The 22,662-nt window shown below is 42.4% G+C and overlaps 1 protein-coding gene across 2 annotated transcripts in view; it reads left to right on the forward strand.

The window, feature by feature from the left end:
* Positions 1 to 1,171: 1,171 nt before the first annotated feature.
* FGF13 (fibroblast growth factor 13) overlaps positions 1,172 to 22,662 on the forward strand; it is a 574,659-nt gene continuing 553,168 nt past the window's right edge. The window contains exon 1 of one of the 2 annotated variants that reach the window (XM_025276624.3): positions 1,172 to 1,469. The gene's annotated coding sequence lies outside the window, so the exon portion shown is untranslated. The remainder of the gene's footprint in view (positions 1,470 to 22,662) is intronic. The other variant, XM_044937224.2, reaches the window with a different exon arrangement.

Here is a 22,662-nt window from a genome sequence, read left to right on the forward strand (position 1 = left end):
CATTTACTTGCTGTTTGAGCTTGCTACTGAGCTTTGCTCCTGTTTCTGGAGAATTGGATAAATTTACCTCAGAAGATTGTGGTAGGGTAGACAAGATGATGAACATGAAGTGGAATGGTGCCTGACACATAATGACTCCCCCCAAAATGGTGGTTATAGTAGTATTAATAGTAATATTTATGAAATTGGGGGTTGCCCAAGGGCTTTTCTTCATGCTCTTTTCTACCAAATCATGTAGCTCACTGTTCTTCAAACAAATTTTATGATAATCAGCAGTAAGAAATACATTTTATGGAGTGATTGATACACATATCCATAGAAGAAGCAAGTTTCACAGAACAATATTCCCCTTTACTACGTGGAATGTGTTCTATGATATTCTAGTCTAAATTCCTATTCTACTCTGTTTGTTTTATTTCTTTTCATTCTTAAATACTGATTACAGCCTGGTAAATAGCTTTTACTACTGTATAATGGGTCATGGCCCACAGTTTGTAAAATGCTCACCTAGATGGATCTGGGAAATGCAGTTAGCACACTCAGGATCTGTCTTCTTCTGAATTAACACCTCGGCCAAGGTTTGGATCCAAAATAAATCTTCCCCATTGGAACTCCCTCTGAGAACAATGACAGCTGCAAAGTGACTAGACACCAGCCCTCATACTTTCACCTCTGGCCTGACTCCTGGATGATGGCATTGTTTTCTAGACCCTTCTAACAACAAGTCCGGACCAAGATCGGGTTTGGCCTGCAGGACCTGCAATGCATTTGAGAATGAGAGTGTGTGTGTATGTGCATGTTTATGTGTGTGTATGTGAGAGAGAGTGTTTGTAGGAATCGGGGAAGAGAGGAAGGACTGCCAACTTCTCAATTTTTCCTGCTGATGTCATCTACCTCTCAGGTTTCTGCCAGGTTGGAGGGGAATGCCCACTCCCTCTGGAGATGCCTGAGACAGCGAGAAGGAGCCACAGCGCCCACAGTCGCCAGCTCTTGGCTCCACCTCCCAGGTTTGTTTCCTTCGCCTTGACAGAGCCTTGGTCCAGTAAGATGATCTGACCACAGCTGGTCTCCTACACTTAGAACAAGTTGGAAGCAAGAGAACTTGGGGAAGGAATTTGGTTTCACTAAAAATAGCTGCTGTATAGACCCTGTGACTTACCACTCCTCACAACAGTCTGCTATGCACCGCATGGGGTCCTCTAACACCTGCCATCACTTTGGATGATTTGCCGGTTCTGCCAGGAGCCCTTGAACCCACGAGGGGCTTAGGGAGCTGGGGGTGCTTTGGCTCAGATGCAGACTCTTGGAAATCTCAGACCTGCATGGTGATGATACGATCAAGAAGCTTCCTCCCCCGTGGGAGCGCGTGACCATTGGCACTCATAACAACAGGTCCCTTTAAGAGTTTGGTCCATGGTGGGATCCAGCTTCTTCCTCACCACTGGGCCCATTGCATCTCCACTTCTAAGGTAAGTGAAACCAAAGTCTTTGGGGGAAAAGCTACTGGAATTGTGATACTCTTGGGTAACCTCGGCCCAGTTTTCCTCCACCTGGGCCAGGGAGGCAAATGTCAGGGCAGGACGTACCTTAGGAATAAAAGTCTGAGTCCATGCTCCCAATCATGGTACTGTTTGGCAATTCTTTCCTATCTTTGTCCCCTCCTGCCCAAAAGCAAAGATATTAGCCGGCAGGAAAGCAGCTCAAATGTTAGATTTAACCCTTTCTTGACTTCTCAACTTAGAGTTGCCTTTTTTTAAAGTTGCATTGTGCTTTCTGTCCTGTTACTAACACTGAGAATTTGAACTTGGCCCAGGGCACTGGTTATCTGTGTTTGTCTTTTCTGCTGGTACAGTGACAGAAAGTGACACAGAGCTGCCTAGAGCAGGGATTCCTGTGGCTCAGGCAGGCCCTGTGACAGAGGGAATCCACCCCAGGTACACAAAAGACTTGGTTGGATTCCCTTTCCTCCCTGCAAAACCCCAGTCAGGACACATCTCTGATTTCCAGCTTGTTTATAGCTACAGGCCTTGGGGAAGGAGTTGGAATTGAGGGGAGATGAAAATTCTGAGGGTGAGGTTAGGAGACCTCTGAGAGAAAAAGAAGTTGCCTTGGCGTTTGGAAGGTTAAGCACTAACAATTTCTTGCTTAAGGTTAACTTTTGAGTATTTGCTATGCAAAGTACTATGCCAACATTCCAGCTTGCCAAACCAAGGTGTTTTTATGAAAACAAAGAGACACTTTAGTAACAGATATGCTTACTTTAAATGAAAACTACAATCTTAAAATATTACATGGCTAGCGGAGACAAATCTTTTGACTCAGAATCATCATTTGTGTACATTTTGTAGAAGAATGGATTATGGATGGACGCTTGAACATTATATCCCTACCTTTTTTTTCCTTTTACCCATCTTTGGGGTAGATGAGTGTCTAAATATCATAAACTTGAAATCTTAAACCTAGGGAATGCCCTAGCAGTCCAGTGGTTAGGACTCTGTGCTCTTACTGCCAAGGGCCTAGGTTCAATCCTTGGTCAGGGAACTAGGATCCCACAAGTCACATGGCATGGCCAAAAAAACCCCCCTTAAACCTAGATGAAACATCTTGGAAGTCATCTTGTCTGATCCTTAGAGGGGCATGAATTAGGTTGAGTGACCACCTAGTCTGTACCTAGATTGTCGCCTCAGCTTTCCCTGTGACCTCCATGTGGATACATGGTGGATGTTTCCATTTTGAAGCCACGGTTCTATTGACATCACGTCTTACTAGTACTTTCTCCTTTCCAAAAATACTTTAAGGTTTATTCATGTTGCTTCAAAGCCAGATGAAACTTGAATGTTTTGAAGTATTTTCCCCATGTTGAATTTGTGTAACCATATGGCATCATTAATGCCAGATGCTGGTCTTACCACCCAAATGTGTTGTCACATTTCATCGAAAGTCATCAGGGGTTTTGCATTCAAATTGGGTATTCGTTTTATTGAAACACTCTAGAGAAGGCGATTTGCTAGATGTTACCTCTAAATAGCACACTTGTCTAGTACTTTGAACAAATGATTCCTCTAAGAAAATCGCCATGAACAAACAACTTTTCAGGAATGCATTTGTCAGTAAAGCGATGCTTCTCATATTCTACTTCATGAACCAATGCCAGGTTGGCTGCCCAGGAATCACCTGGAAAGATTGTTTAAAAATATAGTTTCTGGGCTGCATCCCTGGAAATTCGGATTCAGAAGGTCTGGTAGTAGAGTCCCAGAACCTGGACTTTTTAGCAAGCCATCCTGATCATTCTGATGCATGGCCAGATTTTGGAGGTTCTGTGAAAGTCAAGGTTGCCCTGCTTTTGTTTCTTTGTCCCACATCTCTTAATGATTTTCTGTTGCCTTCAGGAAAAAGTTCATACTTCATTTGGCATTCCCCAGGCCCTCCATGTTCTAGCCCTAACCCACCTTTCCAATCTGATTCCTTGTTTTTCCTCTTCACATCCACCCCCAGTCAAATTGAATTGGCCACTCTTCATTTTACTTCCATGCCTGGGCACTTAACTAATGCCTTTGACTGCTGCGTCCTTCCTTACATCTCTGCACACCCAAATCTGCCCTATTTCTCATGGTCTAGGCTTCACTGTACGTAAGAAGGACTCCGAGGGCGTCTTTAAAATACCAAGTCCTAAATCTCACTTCTGGAGATTCTGATTCAGCAGGCCTGGAGTGCTCAGGAGCCTCAGAGGGTCTGATGCTGGCACGCTTTCAGAGACATTACATCTAGCTCAAATGTCATCTCTTTATAAAACCATTGCTCAAAGCTTTCATGCTTCTCCACTCCAAATCCTAAAGCATTTTGTTTATAGATCATAATTTAATACTTCACTCTTTATCTTTTATTTGAATCATTCCTGTACATCATCATTTCTCTCACTCAACAGACATTCACTGAGTGCCTAATATAAAGGTATATCTTTCCTCGAGAACCCATGCTCCTTGGGAGAAAGGATCTGTGTCCGTTTGTCCATGTGAACACCTTGAGCCTGAGTGCGCAGAGTCAGTGGACATCCTCAAGTTTAAATCACTCTGCAGTAGATGAAGCAAGGCAAGAAACCATCCCAAGGATAAAGCTTTATTTTCCCTCAGAAATGTGAGTGTGAGGCAGACCCTTTCTGTCTCTATGCCCAAAATCTGAGATGTATGCACCAGAAGGGGATCTGAGAAGACTTCTGGTTGGAAAATCTCAGAGCACAATGATGACTGGGTTCCAGGAAGTCTCTTGGCTTAGGTAGCATGGGAAAGCACCTGGCATTTCTAAATACAGTAGTTCTGCCATAAGGGAGGGACGAGCAGAGGAGGGGCAGGAGACACTGGGTGATGGAGATCTGCAGGGACTTCACTGGGGGTACACTTCCCTTCTGTCCTTCACCTGGTGTAACAACTGCAGCTCCTCTAGAATCATCCATTATTGAAATTATGTGGCTCTTTAATTATTTGGAGTTTACCTAAACACATATTAATATGTGATTGTGTAAAAATAACGTATAATTACGTAAAAATACATAACCCACATTACTAGCCTTGAAGGTATCCTTCTATATTTCTATTCTCATATAATTATATAAAACATGCATATGTACACGTAAATACATTTTTGCTATAGATTTTTTACAAACGTTATGTCATGTTACTTAAACATTCTTGCATCTTATTCTTCTTGCCGTGTACTAGTTGTGTGACTTTAGCTTCTCTGGTCTTCAGTTTCCTCATCTGGAAAATGAAGATAATAATAGTACTTACCACTTAGGGTTATTATGAGTATTCATGGAGTTAAAATACATAAAGCACTTAAAATAGAGCTATATAGGAGTGCTTATTATTAGCATTATTACTATTATTCTCATTCAACAAAACATACAAGTCATCTGCAGTTGCTGGACTTCATTCTTTTTAATGGTTGCACAGAATTTTGTGATGGAGAACAATTTCTCTATCCATTTGACTTTTAGTGGACATTCACTTTGCTTCCTTTTTTATTTTTATTTTTGGTCACAAGAAAGCAACATTGCAACCTTCCTATATATACCCTTTTGCTTTGTTGTTCAGTCACTCAGTTGTGTCTGACTCTTTGTGACCCCATGGACTGCAGCACACCAGGCTTCCCTGTCCTTCACCATCTCCCAGAGCTTACTCAAACTCATGTCCATTGAGTCAGTGATGCCATCCAAACATCTCATCCTCTGTCATCCCCTTCTCCTCCTGCTTTCAATCTTTCCCAGCATCAGGGTCTTTTCTAATTAGTCGACTCTTCACATCAGGTGGCCAAAGTATCGAAGCTTCAGCTTTAGCATCAGTCCTTCCAATGAACGTTTAGCACTGATTTCATTTAGGATTGACTGATTTGATCTCAAACCAGACCCTTAACCTGCACTTTTTTTTTTCTTGCTCTGGGACAGATTCCCAGGAATGGAATAGCTAGGTTAAAAAGTGCATATATATTGTTTTAAATTTCATTAAAGGTCACCATGTTGCTTTCTAAAAAGCATGTAACAAGTACACAGTTATGTCAGTAAGGTATGGGTGTACACCATTTCAGGCAATCCCATCAATCGTTGATCTTTCTGCTGTTTTTAAGTTTTAACAGTTGTATGAAAAAGACCATCTCATTGTTATTTTAACTTGAGTTTCTATGGCTACTCATGAGTCTGAGTATCTTTTGAAAAAATTGTTGGCCATTTGGATTTGCTTCTTAGTGGCTCTTCATATCGTTTGCTTATTTTTTGAATGGGTTGATTCTCCTTGTCAACTTCTAAAAACTCCTCCTATGTTATTGCTATAAGCCCCTCATCTATTACCTGTGTGCAGCTTTGCGTCCAGTTTCTTGTTGTATTGATTTTACTTATTGGGCCTTGTGCCAAAATTTTGAAATATATATATATAGTTAAATTTCTTTTATAACTTCTGAGTTTTAAGGATTGGTTAAGAGAGTTTTCCCACTCCTAGCAAATTTGGAAAACTCAGCAGTGGCCACAGGACGGGAAAAGGTCAGTTTTTACTCCAATCCCAAAGAAAGGCAATGCCAAAGAATGCTTAAACACCCGCACAATTGCACTCATCTCACACGCTAGTAAAGTGATGCTTAAAATTCTCCAAGCCAGGCTTCAGCAATATGTGAACCGTCAACTTCCAGTTGTTCAAGCTGGTTTTAGAAAAGGCAGAGGAACAAGAGATCAAATTGCCAACATCCGCTGGATCATAGAAAAAGCAAGAGAGTTCCAGAAAAACATCTATTTCTGCTTTACTGACTATGCCAAAGCCTTTGACTGTGTGGATCACAAGAAATTGGGAAAATTCTGAAAGAGATGGGAATACCAGACCACCTGACATGCCTCTTGAGAAACCTATATGCAGGTCAGGAAGCAACAGTTAGAACTGGACATGGAACAACAGACTGGTTCCAAATAGGAAAAGGAGTACGTCAAGGCTGTATATTGTCACCCTGCTTATTTAACTTATATGCAGAGTACATCATGAGAAATGCTGGGCTGGAGGAAGCACAAGCTGGAATCAAGATTGCTGGGAGAAATATCAATAACCTCAGATATGCAGATGACACCACCCTTATGGCAGAAAGTGAAAAGGAACTCAAGAGCCTCTTGATGAAAGTGAAAGAGGAGAGTGAAAAAGTTGGCTTAAAGCTCAATATTCAGAAAACTAAGATCATGGCATCTGGTCCCATCACTTCATGGGAAATTGATGGGGAAAGAGTGGAAACAGTGTCAGACTTTATTTTTTTGGGCTCCAAAATCACTGCAGATGGTGATTGCAGCCATGAAATTAAAAGACACTTGCTCCTTGGAAGGAAAGTTATGACCAACCTAGACAGCATATTAAAAAGCAGAGATATTACTTTGCCAACAAAGGTCCGTCTAGTCAAGGCTATGGTTATTCCAGTGGTCATGTGTGGATGTGAAAGTTGGACTGTGAAGAAAGCTGAGTGCCGAAGAATTGATGCTTTTAAACTGTGGTGTTGGAGAAGACTCTTGAGAGTCCCTTGGACTGCAAGGAGATCCAACCAGTCCATCCTGAAGGAGATCAGTCCTGGGTGTTCATTGGAAGGACTGATGCTAAAGCTGAAACTCCAATACTTTGGCCACCTCATGCGAAGAGTTGAGTCATTGGAAAAGACTCTGATGCTGGGAGGGATTGGGGGCAGGAGGAGAAGGGGACGACAGAGGATGAGATGGCTGGATGGCATCACTGACTCGATGGACATGAGTTTGAGTGAACTCCGGGAGTTGGTGATGGACAGGGAGGTCTAGCGTGCTGTGATTCATGGCGTCGCAAAGAGTCGGACACGACTGAGTGACTGAACTGAACTGAACTAAGAGAGTTTTCCTACTCCTAGGTTACACATATATTTTCCTAGATTTTCTTGCAAGACTTACTGTTTTTATTTTTTTTAATTTTATTTTATTTTTAAACTTTACATAATTGTATTAGTTTTGCCAAATATCACAATGTTTTTATATTTAAATATGTCCTTACCTGGAAACTATTGATTTTTGGTATAAAATAGAAGTCCAATTTTTTTCCAAATATTTAGTTTTATTTATTTGGCTGTGCCAGGTCTTAGTTGCAGCATGAGCAATCTTCTTTTTATTTTATTTTATTTTATTTTTAAACCTGAAACACTGTATTAGTTTTGCCAAACATCAAAACGAATCTGCCACAGGTATACATATGCTCCCCATCCCAAACCCTCCTCCCTCCTCCCTCCCCACACCATCCCTCTGGGTCGTCCCAGTGCACCAGCCCCAAGCATCCAGTATCGTGCATTGAACCTGGACTGGCAACTCGTTTCATACATGATATTACACATGTTTCCATGCCATTCTCCCAAATCTTCCCACCCTCTCCCTCTCCAACAGAGTCCATAAGACTGTTCTATACATCAGTGTCTCTTTTGCTGTCTCGTACACAAGGTTATTGTTACCATCTTTCTAAATTCCATATATATGCGTTAGTATACTGTATTGGTGTTTTTCTTTCTGGCTTACTTCACTCTGTATAATAGGCTCCAGTTTCATCCACCTCATTAGAACTGATTCAAATGTGTTCTTTTTAATGGCTGAGTAGTACTCCATTGTGTTGTGGCATGTGAGATCTAGTTCCCCAACCAGGAATCGAACACAGGTCCCCTGCATTGGGAGCATGGAGTCATAGCCACTGGACCACCAGGGAAGTCCCGAAGTCTAATGGTTTATTCTTCCAAATTAATAGCTAGTTCCATCTCTATTGTTCATTAACAATCCATCTTCTTTCCACTAAAATGAAATATTTTTGCCATGTATTAAATGATTATGTACGGGACTTAATTCTTTATTCTCTACTTGATTCCTCTGTTCTAATTGCCTATTATTCCCATGCCACTACCATGTTTTGACTTCATTATGTTGACATTAAGGTATAACTGATATCTGGTTAAAATATTTTTCTCTAATTATTCTTATTTTTCATGGCTATTCTAAGGTTTATATTTTTCCATACAAATATTAAGGTTATGTATACACATCTTCTTCAACTTATGATGGGGTCGCTAAGTTGCTTCAGTCATGCCCGACTGTGCAAGCCTATGGACTGCAACCTGCCAGGCTCTTCTGTCCATGGGATTCTCCAGGCAAGAGTACTGGAATGGGTTGCCATTTCCTACCAGCGGATCTTCCCGACCCAAGGATTGAACTTATGTCTTTTACATCTACCTGCATTTGCAGTTGGGTTATTTACCACTAGCACCACCTGGGAAACTCTATGATGGGGTTCAGTTCAGTTCAGTTGCTCAGTCGTGTCAGACTGTTTGTGAACGCATGGACTGTAGCACTCCAGGCTTCTCTGTCCATCACCAACTCCCGGAACTTGCTCAAACTCATGTCCATTGAGTCAGTGATGCCATCCAACCATCTCATCTTCTGTCGTCCCCTTCTCTTCCTGCCTTCAATCTTTCCCAGCATCAGGGTCTTTTCCAATGAGTCAGTTCTTCACATCAGGTGGCCAAAGTATTATAGCTTCAGCTTCAGCATCAGTCCTTCCAGTGAATATTCAGGACTGATCTCCTTTAGGATGGACTGGTTTGATCTCCTTGCAGTCTGAGAGACTCTCAACAGTCTTCTCTAAAACCACATTTCAAAAGCATCAATTCTTCGGTGCTCAGCTTTCTTTACGGTCCCACTCTCACACCCATACATGACTACTGGAAAAACCATAGCTTTGACTAGATGGACCTTTGTCAGCAAAATTCCCTTGTGGCTCAGCTAGTAAAGAATCTGCCTGCAATGCAGGAGACCTGGGTTCAATCCCTGGGTTGGGAAGATCCCCTGAGAAGGAAAAGGCTACCCAGTCCAATATTCTGGCCTGGAGAATTCCATGGACTGTGTAGTCCATGGGGTCACAAAAAGTCAGACACAACTGAGTGACTTTCAAAAAAAAGAAGGAACCTGGAACGTTGATTCAACAAAAAGAGAGAGGCGACCCTCCTCTCTTGATTGTCCATGGGCAAGGAGCTGCACGATGGGGTTATATCCTGATAAATCCATTCTAAGTTGAAAATATCCTGTTAAAAATGCATTTAATACACCTAACCCTGCATAGTATCATAACCCAGTCTACTTTAAACATGTTTAGAATACTTACATTAGCTTATAGTTGGACAAAATCCTCTAACACAAAACCTATTTTAGAATAAATTGTGGAATATCCAGGGCTTCCCAGGTGGCTCAATGGTAAATAATCTGCCTGCCAATACAGGAGCTGCAAGAGACAGGGATTTGATCGCTGGGTCCAGAAGATCCCCTGGAGTAGGAAATGGCAACCCACTCCAGTATCCTTGCCTGGGAAATAGAGGAACCTGGTGGGCTACAGTCCAGGGGGCTGCAAAGAGTGTACTAAGCGACTGAGCACACACACAAGTTTGATATCTCATGTAATTTATTGAATACTGTAGGGAAAGTGAACAACAGAACGGTTGTATGAGTACAGAATGGCTGTAAACATGGATTATTCATGCTTGTGATCATCTGACTGACTGGGAGCTGCAGTGGGGGCTGGTGCCCAGCATCACTAGAGAGTATGGGACCACATAGTTCTAGCCCATGAAAAGATCAAAATTTGAATTACAATTTCTAGTGAATATATATTACTTTTGCACCATTGTATGATCAATAACTCATAAGTTGAAGCATCATAAATGGGGGACCATCTGCAAAAATAAATTCCCTCTCTTTTACTTGAAAAATCATGTTGGGAATCTAAATTGGAATTTTAAAAAGAACATTGGTTTTGTGAAAATTGACATTTTATGATATAAAATCTTATAATTCTTTAATTCATTCCCTTTTTTCCAGATTTTGTTTTATGTCTTTCAGTCAGCTATTGTAATTTTCTTCCTACTGGCCTGATGTTTTTCTTGTTATATAGGTTTTTTTCATTACTACAAATATAATTTTTCTCATTTTCATATCTTGGTGTTGATTGCTTGAATAGAGAAATGCTATCTGTTTTGTATAGTAACCTTGTATTCTTTACCATACCAAATTCTCTAAATAAGTCTCACAGATTTTATTAGAGTGTTCTGTTTGGGTAGCTGTACAAATATACCACTAGCAGACAAAGAAATAGATGTCTTTTCTGATATTTGTTAGTTCTTTTCCTCTTTTTTTGGTCTTTTTTATAAGCTAGAATCCCCAAGGCAATGTTGAATAGTAATGAGGATAAGAAGCATTCTTGTCGACTTCTGAATTTTATTTGAAGAGGTCAGTGTTTTGCCATTTGAGATAATATTTGGCATCCATTTTTGGTAAACAATCTGTATTATTTTAAGAAATTTCCTTCTAATCCTGTTTCACTTAAAAATGTATTAAGAGTGCAGCTGAGTTTTATCAGTTGACTTTGAAGCCTTTCTTGATACCATTATTCAACCAGTTTTCTTTTTTAATTTACTAATGTAGTGAATTATGTTGACAGATTTGCTGACACTGAACCTCCTTTGCATTTCCAAATGTAATACTGTATATCAGTAATTTCTGTGAAACAAACCAGCCAAAATCTCAGTGGCTTCAAAAACAACAATCATTTCTTCCTGTTCATGGTTTCTTCAGGCTAGTTGGGGTCTGATTAGTCTAGTCTGGGCTCAACCAAGTGGTTCTGCTTGTCGCTTGCAGGTCTGTTGGTCTAATGGGGCTGCTTTGCTTCAGGGAGTGGTGGCTGGAGCAGCTTTGCCCCAGGTGACTCTTATCCTCCTCCTGGGGAAAGCAGGCAGCCCAGGCTGTTTCAAAGTGACTGCAGACGCACAAGAAGGGAGGCAGAACTGCATAAGGCCTCTTGAAGTGTAGGCTGGGGACTGGTACCCTTGGACCTCATTTTATTCCCTCAAAGCCATTTGGCTTCCCTGGTGGCTCAGTGGTAAAGAATCCACCTGCTAATGCAGGAAAGGCAGGATTGATCCCTGGGTTGGGAAGATCCCCTGGAGAAGGAAATGGCAACTCACTCCAGTGTTCTTGCCTGGGAAATACCATGGACAGAGGAGCCTGGTGGGCTACAGTCCATGGGGTCGCAAAGGGTCGAACATGACTGAGTGACTGAACAATGACAAAGTTAAGGGGCGGGGAAATATATACCATGTTGTTGGCAGAAACTCCAAAATCAAATGAAAAAATTCTTGGACACATGGAGGGGCGAAGAATTATGGCCCTCGCTAGCCATAACTTTACTGAAAGATTGTTGGATTATATTTGCAAGTGTTGTATTCAAAATGTCAGCATCTGCATTTTAAAAGTGTTTATGGATTTCTTCTTGGTAGCCTCCTTTGTAGATTTGGTTATTTAATTAAATTGGCTTCCTAGAAAAGAATTAAGGGGGTTCCCATTAACCTACTCTGTAGATGACCCCAGCAGCTTTCTCCACTGAAGAAACCAGTGGCTACAGGAGTGCAAGGCACAAAACTAGACCCCACCTCCCCCCCCCCCACAGCTGACCCATGCCACTGTGTGTGCTCTCAGGGCTAGACCCTCCAGCTGTGCTCTTGCACACTGCTGGCCTGGCACCCATCACCAGCCTTCACTGCCATGTGTGCATCTGTGTTGACATCCTACAGCCATGGAAGTGTATGCTGATAGCCAGGGCCCCTGCAGCTGCTTGTGGGCCTGGATCTGGCCCTTTCTCCTATCACTAACCTGCACCACTAAGCTCACCTGCAGCTAGGCCCAGCATTTATGCACCTGTACACCTCCAATCTGGTTTCCACTGCCGTGCATCAAAAATAATAAAATACTTAGTAATAAATTTAACCAAAAATCTATTTACAAAGCTAAAAGACATTGATGAAAGAAACTCAAAATGATAAAAATAAATAGAATGATATTCTACATTCATGAATCAGAGGAGTTAATATTACTAAAATGTCCCTACTACACAAAGCCATTCATTGCACCCTCTATCAAAATTCCAATAGCACTTATAAAAGAAATTTAAAAAAATCCTGAAATTCATATGGCACCACAAAAGACCATGAACAGACAGAGAAATCTTGAGCTAGAAAAGAGCTGGAGTCCTCACTCTTGTTGATTTCAAACTATATTACAAAACTATAATGATCAAAACAGTATGGCATTGGCATGATCAAGGAAACAGACTTGAGAGGCCACTAAGGAGACTAGAATATTCAGTGGAGAATGGATAGTCTCTTCAATAAACAGTATTGGGAAAACTAGATACCCATATGCAAAAGAATGAAATTGGACCTCTATCTTACACCACTTACAAAATGTTAACTCACAATGGTTTAAGAACTTAATTGTAAGACCTGAAACTGTAAAATTCAAGAAATCTCCTAGACCTTGGTTGCTGCTACTGCTGCTGTTAAGTCACTTCAGTCATGTCTGACTCTGTGTGATCCCGTAGACGGCAGCCCACCAGGCTCCCTGTCCCTGGGATTCTCCAGGCAAGAACACTGGAGTGGGTTACCATTTCCTTCTCCAATGCATGAAAGTGAAAAGTGAAAGTGAAGTTGCTCAGTCCTGTCTGACTCTTCGCAACCCCATGGACTGCAGCCTACCAGGCTCCTTCGTCCATGGGATTTTCCAGGCAAGAGTACTGGAGTGGGGTGCCATTGCCTTCTCCGAGATCTTGGTTATGGCAATGATTTTTTGGGTATGGCACCAAAAGCATAGGCAACAAATGCAAAAATTAACCAGTGGAATCATATTAAACCAAAAAGCTTCTGCATAGCAAAAGAAATAATCAACAAAATGAAAAGACAACCTATGGAATGGGAGGAAGTATTTCCAAATCATGTATCTGGTAAGGATTAATATACAAAATCTATAAAGAACTCATATAACTCAGTAGTGAAAACACCCAAACAATCCAATTAAAAAATAAGCAAAACACCTGAATGGACATTTTTTTTCACAGAAGACATACACGTGGGCAACAGGTATAGGAGGAGGTGCATGAAGTCACTAATCATCAGGGAAATCCAAATCAAAACCAAAATGAGATGTCACCTCACATCTGTGTGATTGACTACCATCAAAGAAACAAGAGATAACTAATGCTGGTAAGGATATAGATAAAAGGGAACTTTGGTGCATTGTTATAGGAATATAAACTGGTACAGCCACTATAGAAAACAGTATGGAAGTTCCTCAAAACAATTAAAAAGAAACTGCCATATGATGTAGCAATTTGACTTCTGGGTCTATATCTGAAGGAGATGATATTACTATCTTGAAGCGATATCTGCATTCCCATGTTCATTCCAGCATTATTCACAATAGGCAGGACATGGAAATAACTCACGTGTTCACTAATGGATGAATGGATAAAGAAGATGTGGTGTATATATATATATATATATATATATATATATACACACACAATGGAATATAATTTGGCCATAAAAAGAAGGAAACCCTGCCATTTGTGACAAGATGGAAGAACCTTGATGGCATTATGCTAAGTGAAATAAGTCAGGTAAAGCAAGATATGGCATCCAGTCCCATTACTTCATGGCAAATATATGGGGATAAAGTGGAAACGGTGGCAGAGTTTATTTTCTTGGGCTCCAAAATCACTGTGGATGGTAACTGTGGCAAGGAAATTAAAAAACAATTGCTCCAGCCTTGTGGACTCTGTGGGAGAGGGAGAGGGTGGGATGATTTGGGAGAATGACATTGAAACATGTATAATATCATATATGAAACGAGTCACCAGTCCAAGTTCGATGCACGATACTGGATGCTTGGGGCTGGTGCACTGGGACAACCCAGAGGGATGGTATGGGGAGGGAGGAGGGTTCAGGATGGGGAACACATGTATACCTGTGGCAGATTCATTTTGATATATGGCAAAGCCAATACAATATTGTAAAGTTAAAAAATTAAATTAAATTAAAAAAAAAAAACAATTGCTCCTTGGAAGAAAAGCTATGACAAACTTAGAGTATTAAAAAGCAGAGACATCAATTCACTGACCAAAGTCCGTATAGTTAAAGCTCTGGTTTATCCAGTAGTCATGTAAAGATGTGAGAGTTGGACCTTAAAGAAGGCTGAGCACTGAAGAACTGATACTTTTGAATTGTGGTGCTTGGAAGATTCTTCAGAGTCCCTTGAGCAAAGAGATCAAACCAGTCAATCCTAAAAGAAATCAACCCTGAATATTCATTGGAAGGACTGATGAGGAAGTTGAGGCTCCAATATTTTGGCCACCTGATGGGAAGAGCTAACTCATTGGAAGAGACTCTGATGCTGGGAAAGACTGAGGGCAAGAGGAGAAGGGGGAAACCGAGCATGAGATGGTTGGATGGCATCACTGATTCAATGGACATGAGTTTGAGCAAACTCCAGGAGATGGTGTAGGACAGGGAAGTCTGGTGTGCTGCAGTCCATGGGGTCGCAAAGAGTAAGACACAACTTAGCAACTGAACAACAACGAACAACAATAGAGAAAGACAAACACTATGTGATCTCTCACTCTCTCACACACACATATGCACACACAGAGAACTTACACAATGTTATTTGTCAATTATATCTCAATAAAGCTGAGGGAAAAAGAAGTGAAGAGCTTTCCTTCTATTTTATGGCCTGGTGGAATAATTCCAATCATATTAACATTACTTGCTTTTAAAAAAAAAAAAAAGTTGAATTGAAACAAATGAACCACTCTGTTATGATGACTTTTTCAGTGGTAGATATTTATTCACTTTTTCCATCTCCTTTTTGATAATTGACTTATTCAACACTACCTGTTCAGTTAATTTTGGCTTCTGAAGAATCATGCTTTTTTCCTAAATTTTCAAATTTGCTGCTATAGAGTTTAATGTAGTGTCATTTATAATTATTTAAATCTTTTATGTATACTTTTCTAATTCCAATGTTGTCAATATTTATTCTCCCTTTTTCCTTAATGAGGCTTGCAAGAAGTTTACCTGTTTTGCATGTCTTTTCAAAGAACAAGTTTTGGTTATCTCATTAATTCCACTTTTTTTTTTTTGCTACTAAAAAGACTTTTCCTAGTTTTTGCTTATTTGCTTAATTTCTGGTTCTTTCCCACATATCTTGAGATGAATACTAAGTTCCTTTATGTTTGCATCTTTGTTCATTAATACTGAGATTGAAGAAGATAATTATTTTTCTGAATAAGGTATTTACTGTGCCAAGTAGATTTTAGAATAAAGTGTTCTTTTAAATTGCTTACTAGATAGTTTGTAATTTCACTTTTTATCCAGTGGTGTTCTAGGAGTGTATTTCTTAATTTCCCAGTTATTCTTTGCATCTTTTACATTATGTACATTTTATAGCTGTTATGCTCAGAAAAATCTATTGTATTTTAAAAATATTACTGCCTTTCCTCTGTGTCTTCCCTCTTCTTCTAAAAGACTATTCGTCAAGATCTACAACTCTCATATTTTCCTTCATGATTCCATGTCTTGGTATTTTTGACTTCGTGCTCTGTGATTCTTCTTTCACTTTCTCTTCCAGGTGACTATTGGGTCTCAGCAGTGATCATCCTCTCCTTCAATTCATCCCTGAGCTGTAGTTGGGGAATTGCATTTTGTAGTTCCAGAAAGTCTCTTTTTAGTTACACTTGAATCTCTGTATGAGTTCTTCTTTTGTTGTTATAGCTGTTGTGGTTGTTCAACTGTTGCATCTGTCTATCTCCCAATCGGTTTATTTCTTTAGACATGCATTGCTTCATCAACCTGCCTCTGGGTGCAGGTTGGGTATAAAGGATTTATTTGTTCACTCATAGCAGTCAGCTCATGGTGGAAGGGGGTCTCTGAGAATCCCAGAGGCTAGGAGGTCCTTAAGTGGTGAGAAACTAAGTACCTGAAGAAATCTGCCCTCTTCCCAGGTCTCCTTGCAGAGTCCCCCTCTGCTCCTTCATTCCTTTTTGGTCTCTAGGAGGCCTAGGTGTGAAAGTGAAAGTCGCTCAGTCCTGTCTGACTCTTTGCAACCTCATGGACTATACAGTCCATGGAATTCTCCAGGCCAGAATACTGGAGTGGGTAGCTGTTCCCTTCTCCAGGGGATCTTCCCAACTGAGGGATCGAACCCAGGTCTCCTGCATCACAGGCGGATTCTTTACCAGCTGAGCCACCAGGGAAGCCCAAGAATACTGAAGTGGGTAACCTATCCCTTCTCCATTAGATCTTCCCAACCCAGGAATCAAACCAGGGTCTCCTGCATTACAGTAGGATTCTTTACCAGCTGAGCTACTAAGGAAGCCCTAGGAGGCCTAGGAGACCAGGAATATAGGTCTGATACTGTTTCCTGATCTCCTTGCACCAGGCTTTCCTGGGGCTGCATCCAGCTTTGCTCAGCAATCAAAGGATTTTGCTGAGACTCCCACAATGCCTAGGGCTTCGCTCATATTTGGTAGCTTTTTGGTTAAGGAGAGCCAGGCAGCCTGGAGTTAAGGATGGAAACAACTCATGCTTAGGTCGCTATCTTCTCAGGATCTTCTGTGGTTTCTAAAGAAAAAGAAGAAAGCCTTTTATATGATTGGACCTTAGTTACACTGAGTCCCAGAGAGTTGCTCTTTAATAACACAGGGCTGGCAATGAGGCTCGGAGTGGAACCTATATCAGTTTGGGGGCAATCGTGAAAATAGAACTGAAATGTCACAGTAAGAAGGGATCTATCTATCTATTTATGTATGCATATTTATAAAAAGTTGGAGTAGCTAGGAGAGTGAAGGTCCAGAAGGTTCATGCCAGAGGATCAAATGTCTCTAATAACTGCAGCTCGCCTGCAATACAGGAGACCCTGGTTGGATTCCTGGGTTGGGAAGATCTGCTGGAGAAGGGATAGGCTACCCACTCCAGTTTTCTTGGGCTTCTGTGGTGGCTCAGCTGGTAAAGAATCTGCCCTCAATGCGGGAGACCTGAGTTCGATCCCTGGGTTGGGAAGATCCCCTGGAGAAGGGAAAGGCTACCCACTCCAGTATTCTGGCCTGGAGTCCATGGAGTTGCAAAGAGTCAGACATGACTAAGCGACTGTCACTTTCACGAAGCATTGGAGGGGGTGAGGAAGCCAGAACTCACTGGAATTCTGAGAAGTTACCAGGTCTCAATGCAAAAGGTGACCTGGAAGTGGAAGCTCAGAGAGAAAGATGTGTGAAGTCACACTGAATGTCACAGCGTCCCGAGAACGGTGACTTTGCTTCATTCCCACCTTCTAAGTCTGTTTCTCTCAGTGGCAAACTCTACCCTGGAACCACACAGTGAAGGGGCTTCTGGGTAACCTAGTTACTGGCCTTGGTCAGGAGTGACAGTGGTCGCTGAGCTGACAACAGACAGTTGAGCTCAGTATTCCAGCAGGAAGAGCAAAGAGGAACAGGGTAGGACTGTGGCTGTAGAGAAGTGGCCTCTGCAGACTCCTCTGCCTTTGGCCCCAGTGCCGTAGCCCTCTTGACTGCATGCTTTGATCTGTCTCTCAGAGACGTCCTCTCTACTAACACCAAAGCCACAGCATCACACACTTACTGGTCGTGAATTCTTCCAGAATCCTGTGGCCCATGCTAACCAGGGCAAGACTGGTATGTGAGCCTTTCAACTATGTCAGCATCTGTCAGTGCAAAGTGCCCAGGCTTTTGCAACAGAAAGACCTGTGTTCAAATCTCTCTACTGCTATCTATTACCTGGGCAGGTAAATTACTCTTTCTCAGCCCTTTTCATTATTTCTAAATTAAGAGTGACAATCTCTAACTTTTAAGACAGTTACAAGTATGAAATGACAACTTATGTAAAGCACCATCTATTAATTACTGCTCCTCATTTGGTCACTGCCTTGACAATGCTTCTAGTGCTTGCCTACAGAGAAGAAAAATGATGCTGTTACTTCTTTCCTTCCGTAGTAAGTGGGGACCACAAAGGGGCTCCTCTTTTGCTAGCTGAGTGGCAGGGAGGCGGATCTCCTTTCGTTGATCTGAGAGGCTCTCTTGAGAAGCAGACACAGTAAATCTTGACTTTTCAGTCTGGGTAAGGTACACAGAAGGTAGGCTTTATGTAATAGAGTGGAATGAATACGGAGAAGAAAGTAATAGGGAGCAGTCAGGCTAGACCCTGGGAGTAGGAGAGGAGGGTGAGAACATGGAAAGGAAAATAGCACTGGAGGCTGCATTGGCAGAAGTGGAATGCAGCAGAATAAAGTATTTCAGGGGTAGGACTTCCCTGGTGGTCCAATGGTTAAGACAGCAAGTTTCCAATGCAGGGAATGTGGGATTGATCCTCGGTCTGGTCAGGGAGCTAAGATCCCACATGCCACGTGGTGTGGCCAATGATAAAAAAGTAATAAAAAACAAATAAAATCCCCTACATATAAAGATATGTACATGCGTGTATGCTAAGTTGTTTCAGTCGTGTCTGACTCTTTGCGACTCTATGGACCATAGCCTGCCAGGCTCTTCTGTCCCTGAGATTCTCCAGGCAAGACTACTGGAGTGGGTTGCCATGCCCTCCTCCAAAGGATCTTCCTGACCCAGGGATAGAACCCGCATCTTCTAAGTCTCCTGCCTTGGTGGGCTCTTTACCATTAGTGCCACCTGGGAAGCCCAAAGACATTGAATGTACACATTCATTAAAAAAAAGAATTCAGGACTGGGAAACTGAGTCCAGTGCATCCCTTAGAGAACATAGCCACAGACTGGCAGGTAGTTATACCCACAGGGTGATGGGTACCAGCACACCCCAGCTATGTGCTAGGTGCAAGTCCATCCTGTGGCAGGTAAAAATCACACCAACTGGGTACAGTTTCATGGAAGGAGAGTTCAGGTACAACTGTCTCATCATTAGAAACTCAGCTTGGTATTTCTGAACCATCTGCAAGTTATCCCTTTATCCCTAAAATGTAACTGTTCTAGACTGTACCAGCAGTGTATCAGAACTCTGTGGGCAGGTATAAATCCAAGCCCAAACCCCGGTGCTCCAAAGAGGGTTCTAAGCAACTTTCCAGGAAAATGGAAGTTGGATGCAAACAGCACTAGCCACACAGTGACTGTCACTTAAACCACCAGAAGAAGAGAAAGATTCTCAGGATCTCTCTTTACCAAAAGCCTGGGCAGTCAGTCAGCGTTGGAGAGAAAAGGAGAGAGGAGTCACAGGCTGTGATCTCTGAAGGCAGATAGGGTTTGTGCCAGAAAATGCTCACTCGGGTTCAACAAGTTTTAAAGGAAGAGGGAGGAGGTGGGATCAGGCAGAGGGAGAAGTTGATCTTGATGCAGGTGCCTCAAAGCCTCAGCCACCAGGTGGGGAGCTGTGGCATGAGAGGCCATCTGCCAGAGAACCTGCATTGAGCCCAGATGGCCAGGCCTTGCCACTCAGATGTGGGCCATCCCCGGAAGGACAGGATTTCCAGTGAGGGTCAGGGCTGTGCAGCAGAGGCAGACCCTGAAGGAAGTGACCTCTGAGGCTGCCCCCTGACCCACCCCCTCACAGTTGGCTAGGAAGCCCTTCCCGGAAAGGGAATCCCTCCGGTGGACACACTTCCCTGTCAACCACATGGCAGTCAGGTATTGACAGGAAATGCATGAAAGCCCAGTCTGCCCTGAGATCTCTATTCTCGCTCTAATGCTTGTATTTATTTAAAAATTGTAACGTTTTAAAATTATTTTAAAATGTGTAACATTTGTAAATTATTTTTATTTATTTATGTATTTGGCTGTACTAGGTCTTAGCTGCAGCACAAGAGATCTTTAGTTGTGGCATGTGAACTCTTAGCTGGGGACATGGGGTCTAGTTGCCTGAGCGGGGATTGAACCCAGACCATCTGAATTGGGAATGAGAAGTTCCAATGGATCACCAGGAAAGTTCCTTGGCTTTATTTTTGAATAAAGAGACATTTTAGAGCCACCAATGATGTTGTAACATTTATAAAATATGGAGTGTCACAGAGTAGAAAGAGTTGGGTCTTTGGAGACAGAAGGTCCTACTTGAGTCTCAATTCTGGGTGTACCTTTTTACTTCAATCTTGGGTCAGTTGTTTCACCTCTCCAAGCTTGTTTTCTCCTCTTGAAAATGGAGATAATCATAGTCAGTAATTCAGAGGGTTGCTGTGAGTATAAAATCTGGATAAATATTTAGTACAGAGCTGGAAACCCAGTCAGTTAAATCACTGGTGATACAATGATGAAGCTATTTACTGTGCCTTGGATGTGCCAGGTACTATGTAAACCATGGAGTGGGCATGGGGGCAGTTAGGAGAGTTTAACCCAGTCCTTGTCATCTAGGAGTTTACAGTTTCCTTGAGGATTCAAGATATGGGCAAATGGGAGTAAGTAGTAGTATTGTGCTAACAACTTACTACCATATCCAAGAATTTTGTAAGAAATATCTTTTTTCTGCTGACATGCTTTCTGTTAGTATTGCCATGTAACCAGTAGAATGGAGGCAAGAACAAGATTTGACAATCTTATGGAAGCTGACCTTGGTCAAAGTCTCTTGTATGTTATTTACCGGGAGAGATGATGGCTAGGTCCTCTGATTCGGATGGAGAAAACGCCAGGAGCATGCTGTGGGGAAAAGGCCACCTTTGATGACCCATTCCTCTTGACTTGGGAGATTCTGAAGGCTGTGGACTGATAGGGATTCCGGCTGGGGACCCGATGCTGCCCAGTGATGTTCCTCATATGAGTGCAAGAGTGAAATCCTTGAACAAGTTCTCCCTCATTGTTTCCTCCTTCACTGGAGAAGAAAGTGACAGAACATTTTAAGATGTTCATTCCTGACAGGTATCCCAACATCGCAGTTGCTGCTGCTGCTGCTGCTGCTGCTGCTGCTAAGTTGCTTCAGTCATGTCCAACTCTGTGCGACCCCATAGATGGCAGCCCATCAGGCTCCCCTGTCCCTGGGATTCTCCAGGCAAGAACACTGGAGTGGGTTGCTATTTCCTCCTCCAATGCATGAAAGTGAAAAGTGAAAGTGAAGTCGCTCAGTCGTGTCTGACTCTTAGCGACCCCATGGACTGCAGCCTACCAGGCTCCTCCATCCATGGGATTTTCCAGGCAAGAGTACTGGAGTGGGTTGCTGTTGCCTTCTCCAAACATCGCAGTACAATGTTCTAAATGTTCAAGTTCAAGGGAGACAGAAGATCATGCATACTCGGTATAGATTGGAAAGGTCTTAGTGTTAAACTGTTTTTGGATAAATCATTGACATCTCTCTGTCTTGTAACCTTTCCCTACTTTCAATTCTACTCACAGTTCTGTAGGTCAGAAATTTGGACCAGGTGCTGCAAAGATAGCTCTTTTCTGCTCCATGAATTCTGGAGCCTTGCAGCTGAATGGCTGAGCACTGGCTGGATGGCTTGACTGGGGTCATGTGTCTGGAGCCCCGTGCCCGCCATCAGCTGGATTCCTCAGTTCTTCTTCATGGGGTCTCTTTGCATAGCCTGTTTGGGCTTCCTCGCCACGTGGGTGTCAAAGCATCTGCCTTCTTATGTGGTGGTTGGCTTCCCCCAGAAAGAAAATAGAGCTATAAAGTCTCCTAAAGTTTGGCCAGGAACTGACACAGCATCACTTTGGCCACATTCTGTTGGTAAAAACAAGTCACAGGTCCAGCCTGGATTTAACAAGATATTATCTCTAGACGGTGGCATAACATATATGTATAGGATTAGGAGAAACTGTTTGTCGCTAATATTCCAGTTACTATTTCTGCACAGCTTAGTACCCTCAAATGTAGCAGCTAAAAAATCCATTTAATTTTGCTCATAAAATTATGGGTCAAGAGTCTGAGAAGGGTGCCATTGAATAGTTCAGCACTTAGGGGTCTTTCACAAGGTTGTCATCAGATGTCACCAGGACCTGCAGTAATTTGGTGGTTTGACTGGGCTGGACATCCAAGATGGCTCGGTTGCTCGATGGGCAGCCAGCACTAGCTGTTGTCTGGGAGCTCAGGTAGCACTGTAAACTGAAAAGCCTAGATGTCACCTCTCCCCTGTGGTAGTCTGAGGGTAAGCTGACATCATGCTGGGTGGCTGGCTTTTCTGAGATCAAACGTCCTAAGAGGGCCAGGCAGGAGCTGCATGGCCTTTTCTGCTGCTACTGCTGCTAAGTCGCTTCAGTCGTGTCCGACTCTGTGCGACCCCATAGACGGCAGCCCACAAGGTTCCCCCGTCCCTGG

The sequence above is a fragment of the Bubalus bubalis genome, chromosome X (genome assembly GCF_019923935.1).
Source record: "Bubalus bubalis isolate 160015118507 breed Murrah chromosome X, NDDB_SH_1, whole genome shotgun sequence".
In the NCBI taxonomy this organism is placed as follows: domain Eukaryota; kingdom Metazoa; phylum Chordata; class Mammalia; order Artiodactyla; family Bovidae; genus Bubalus; species Bubalus bubalis.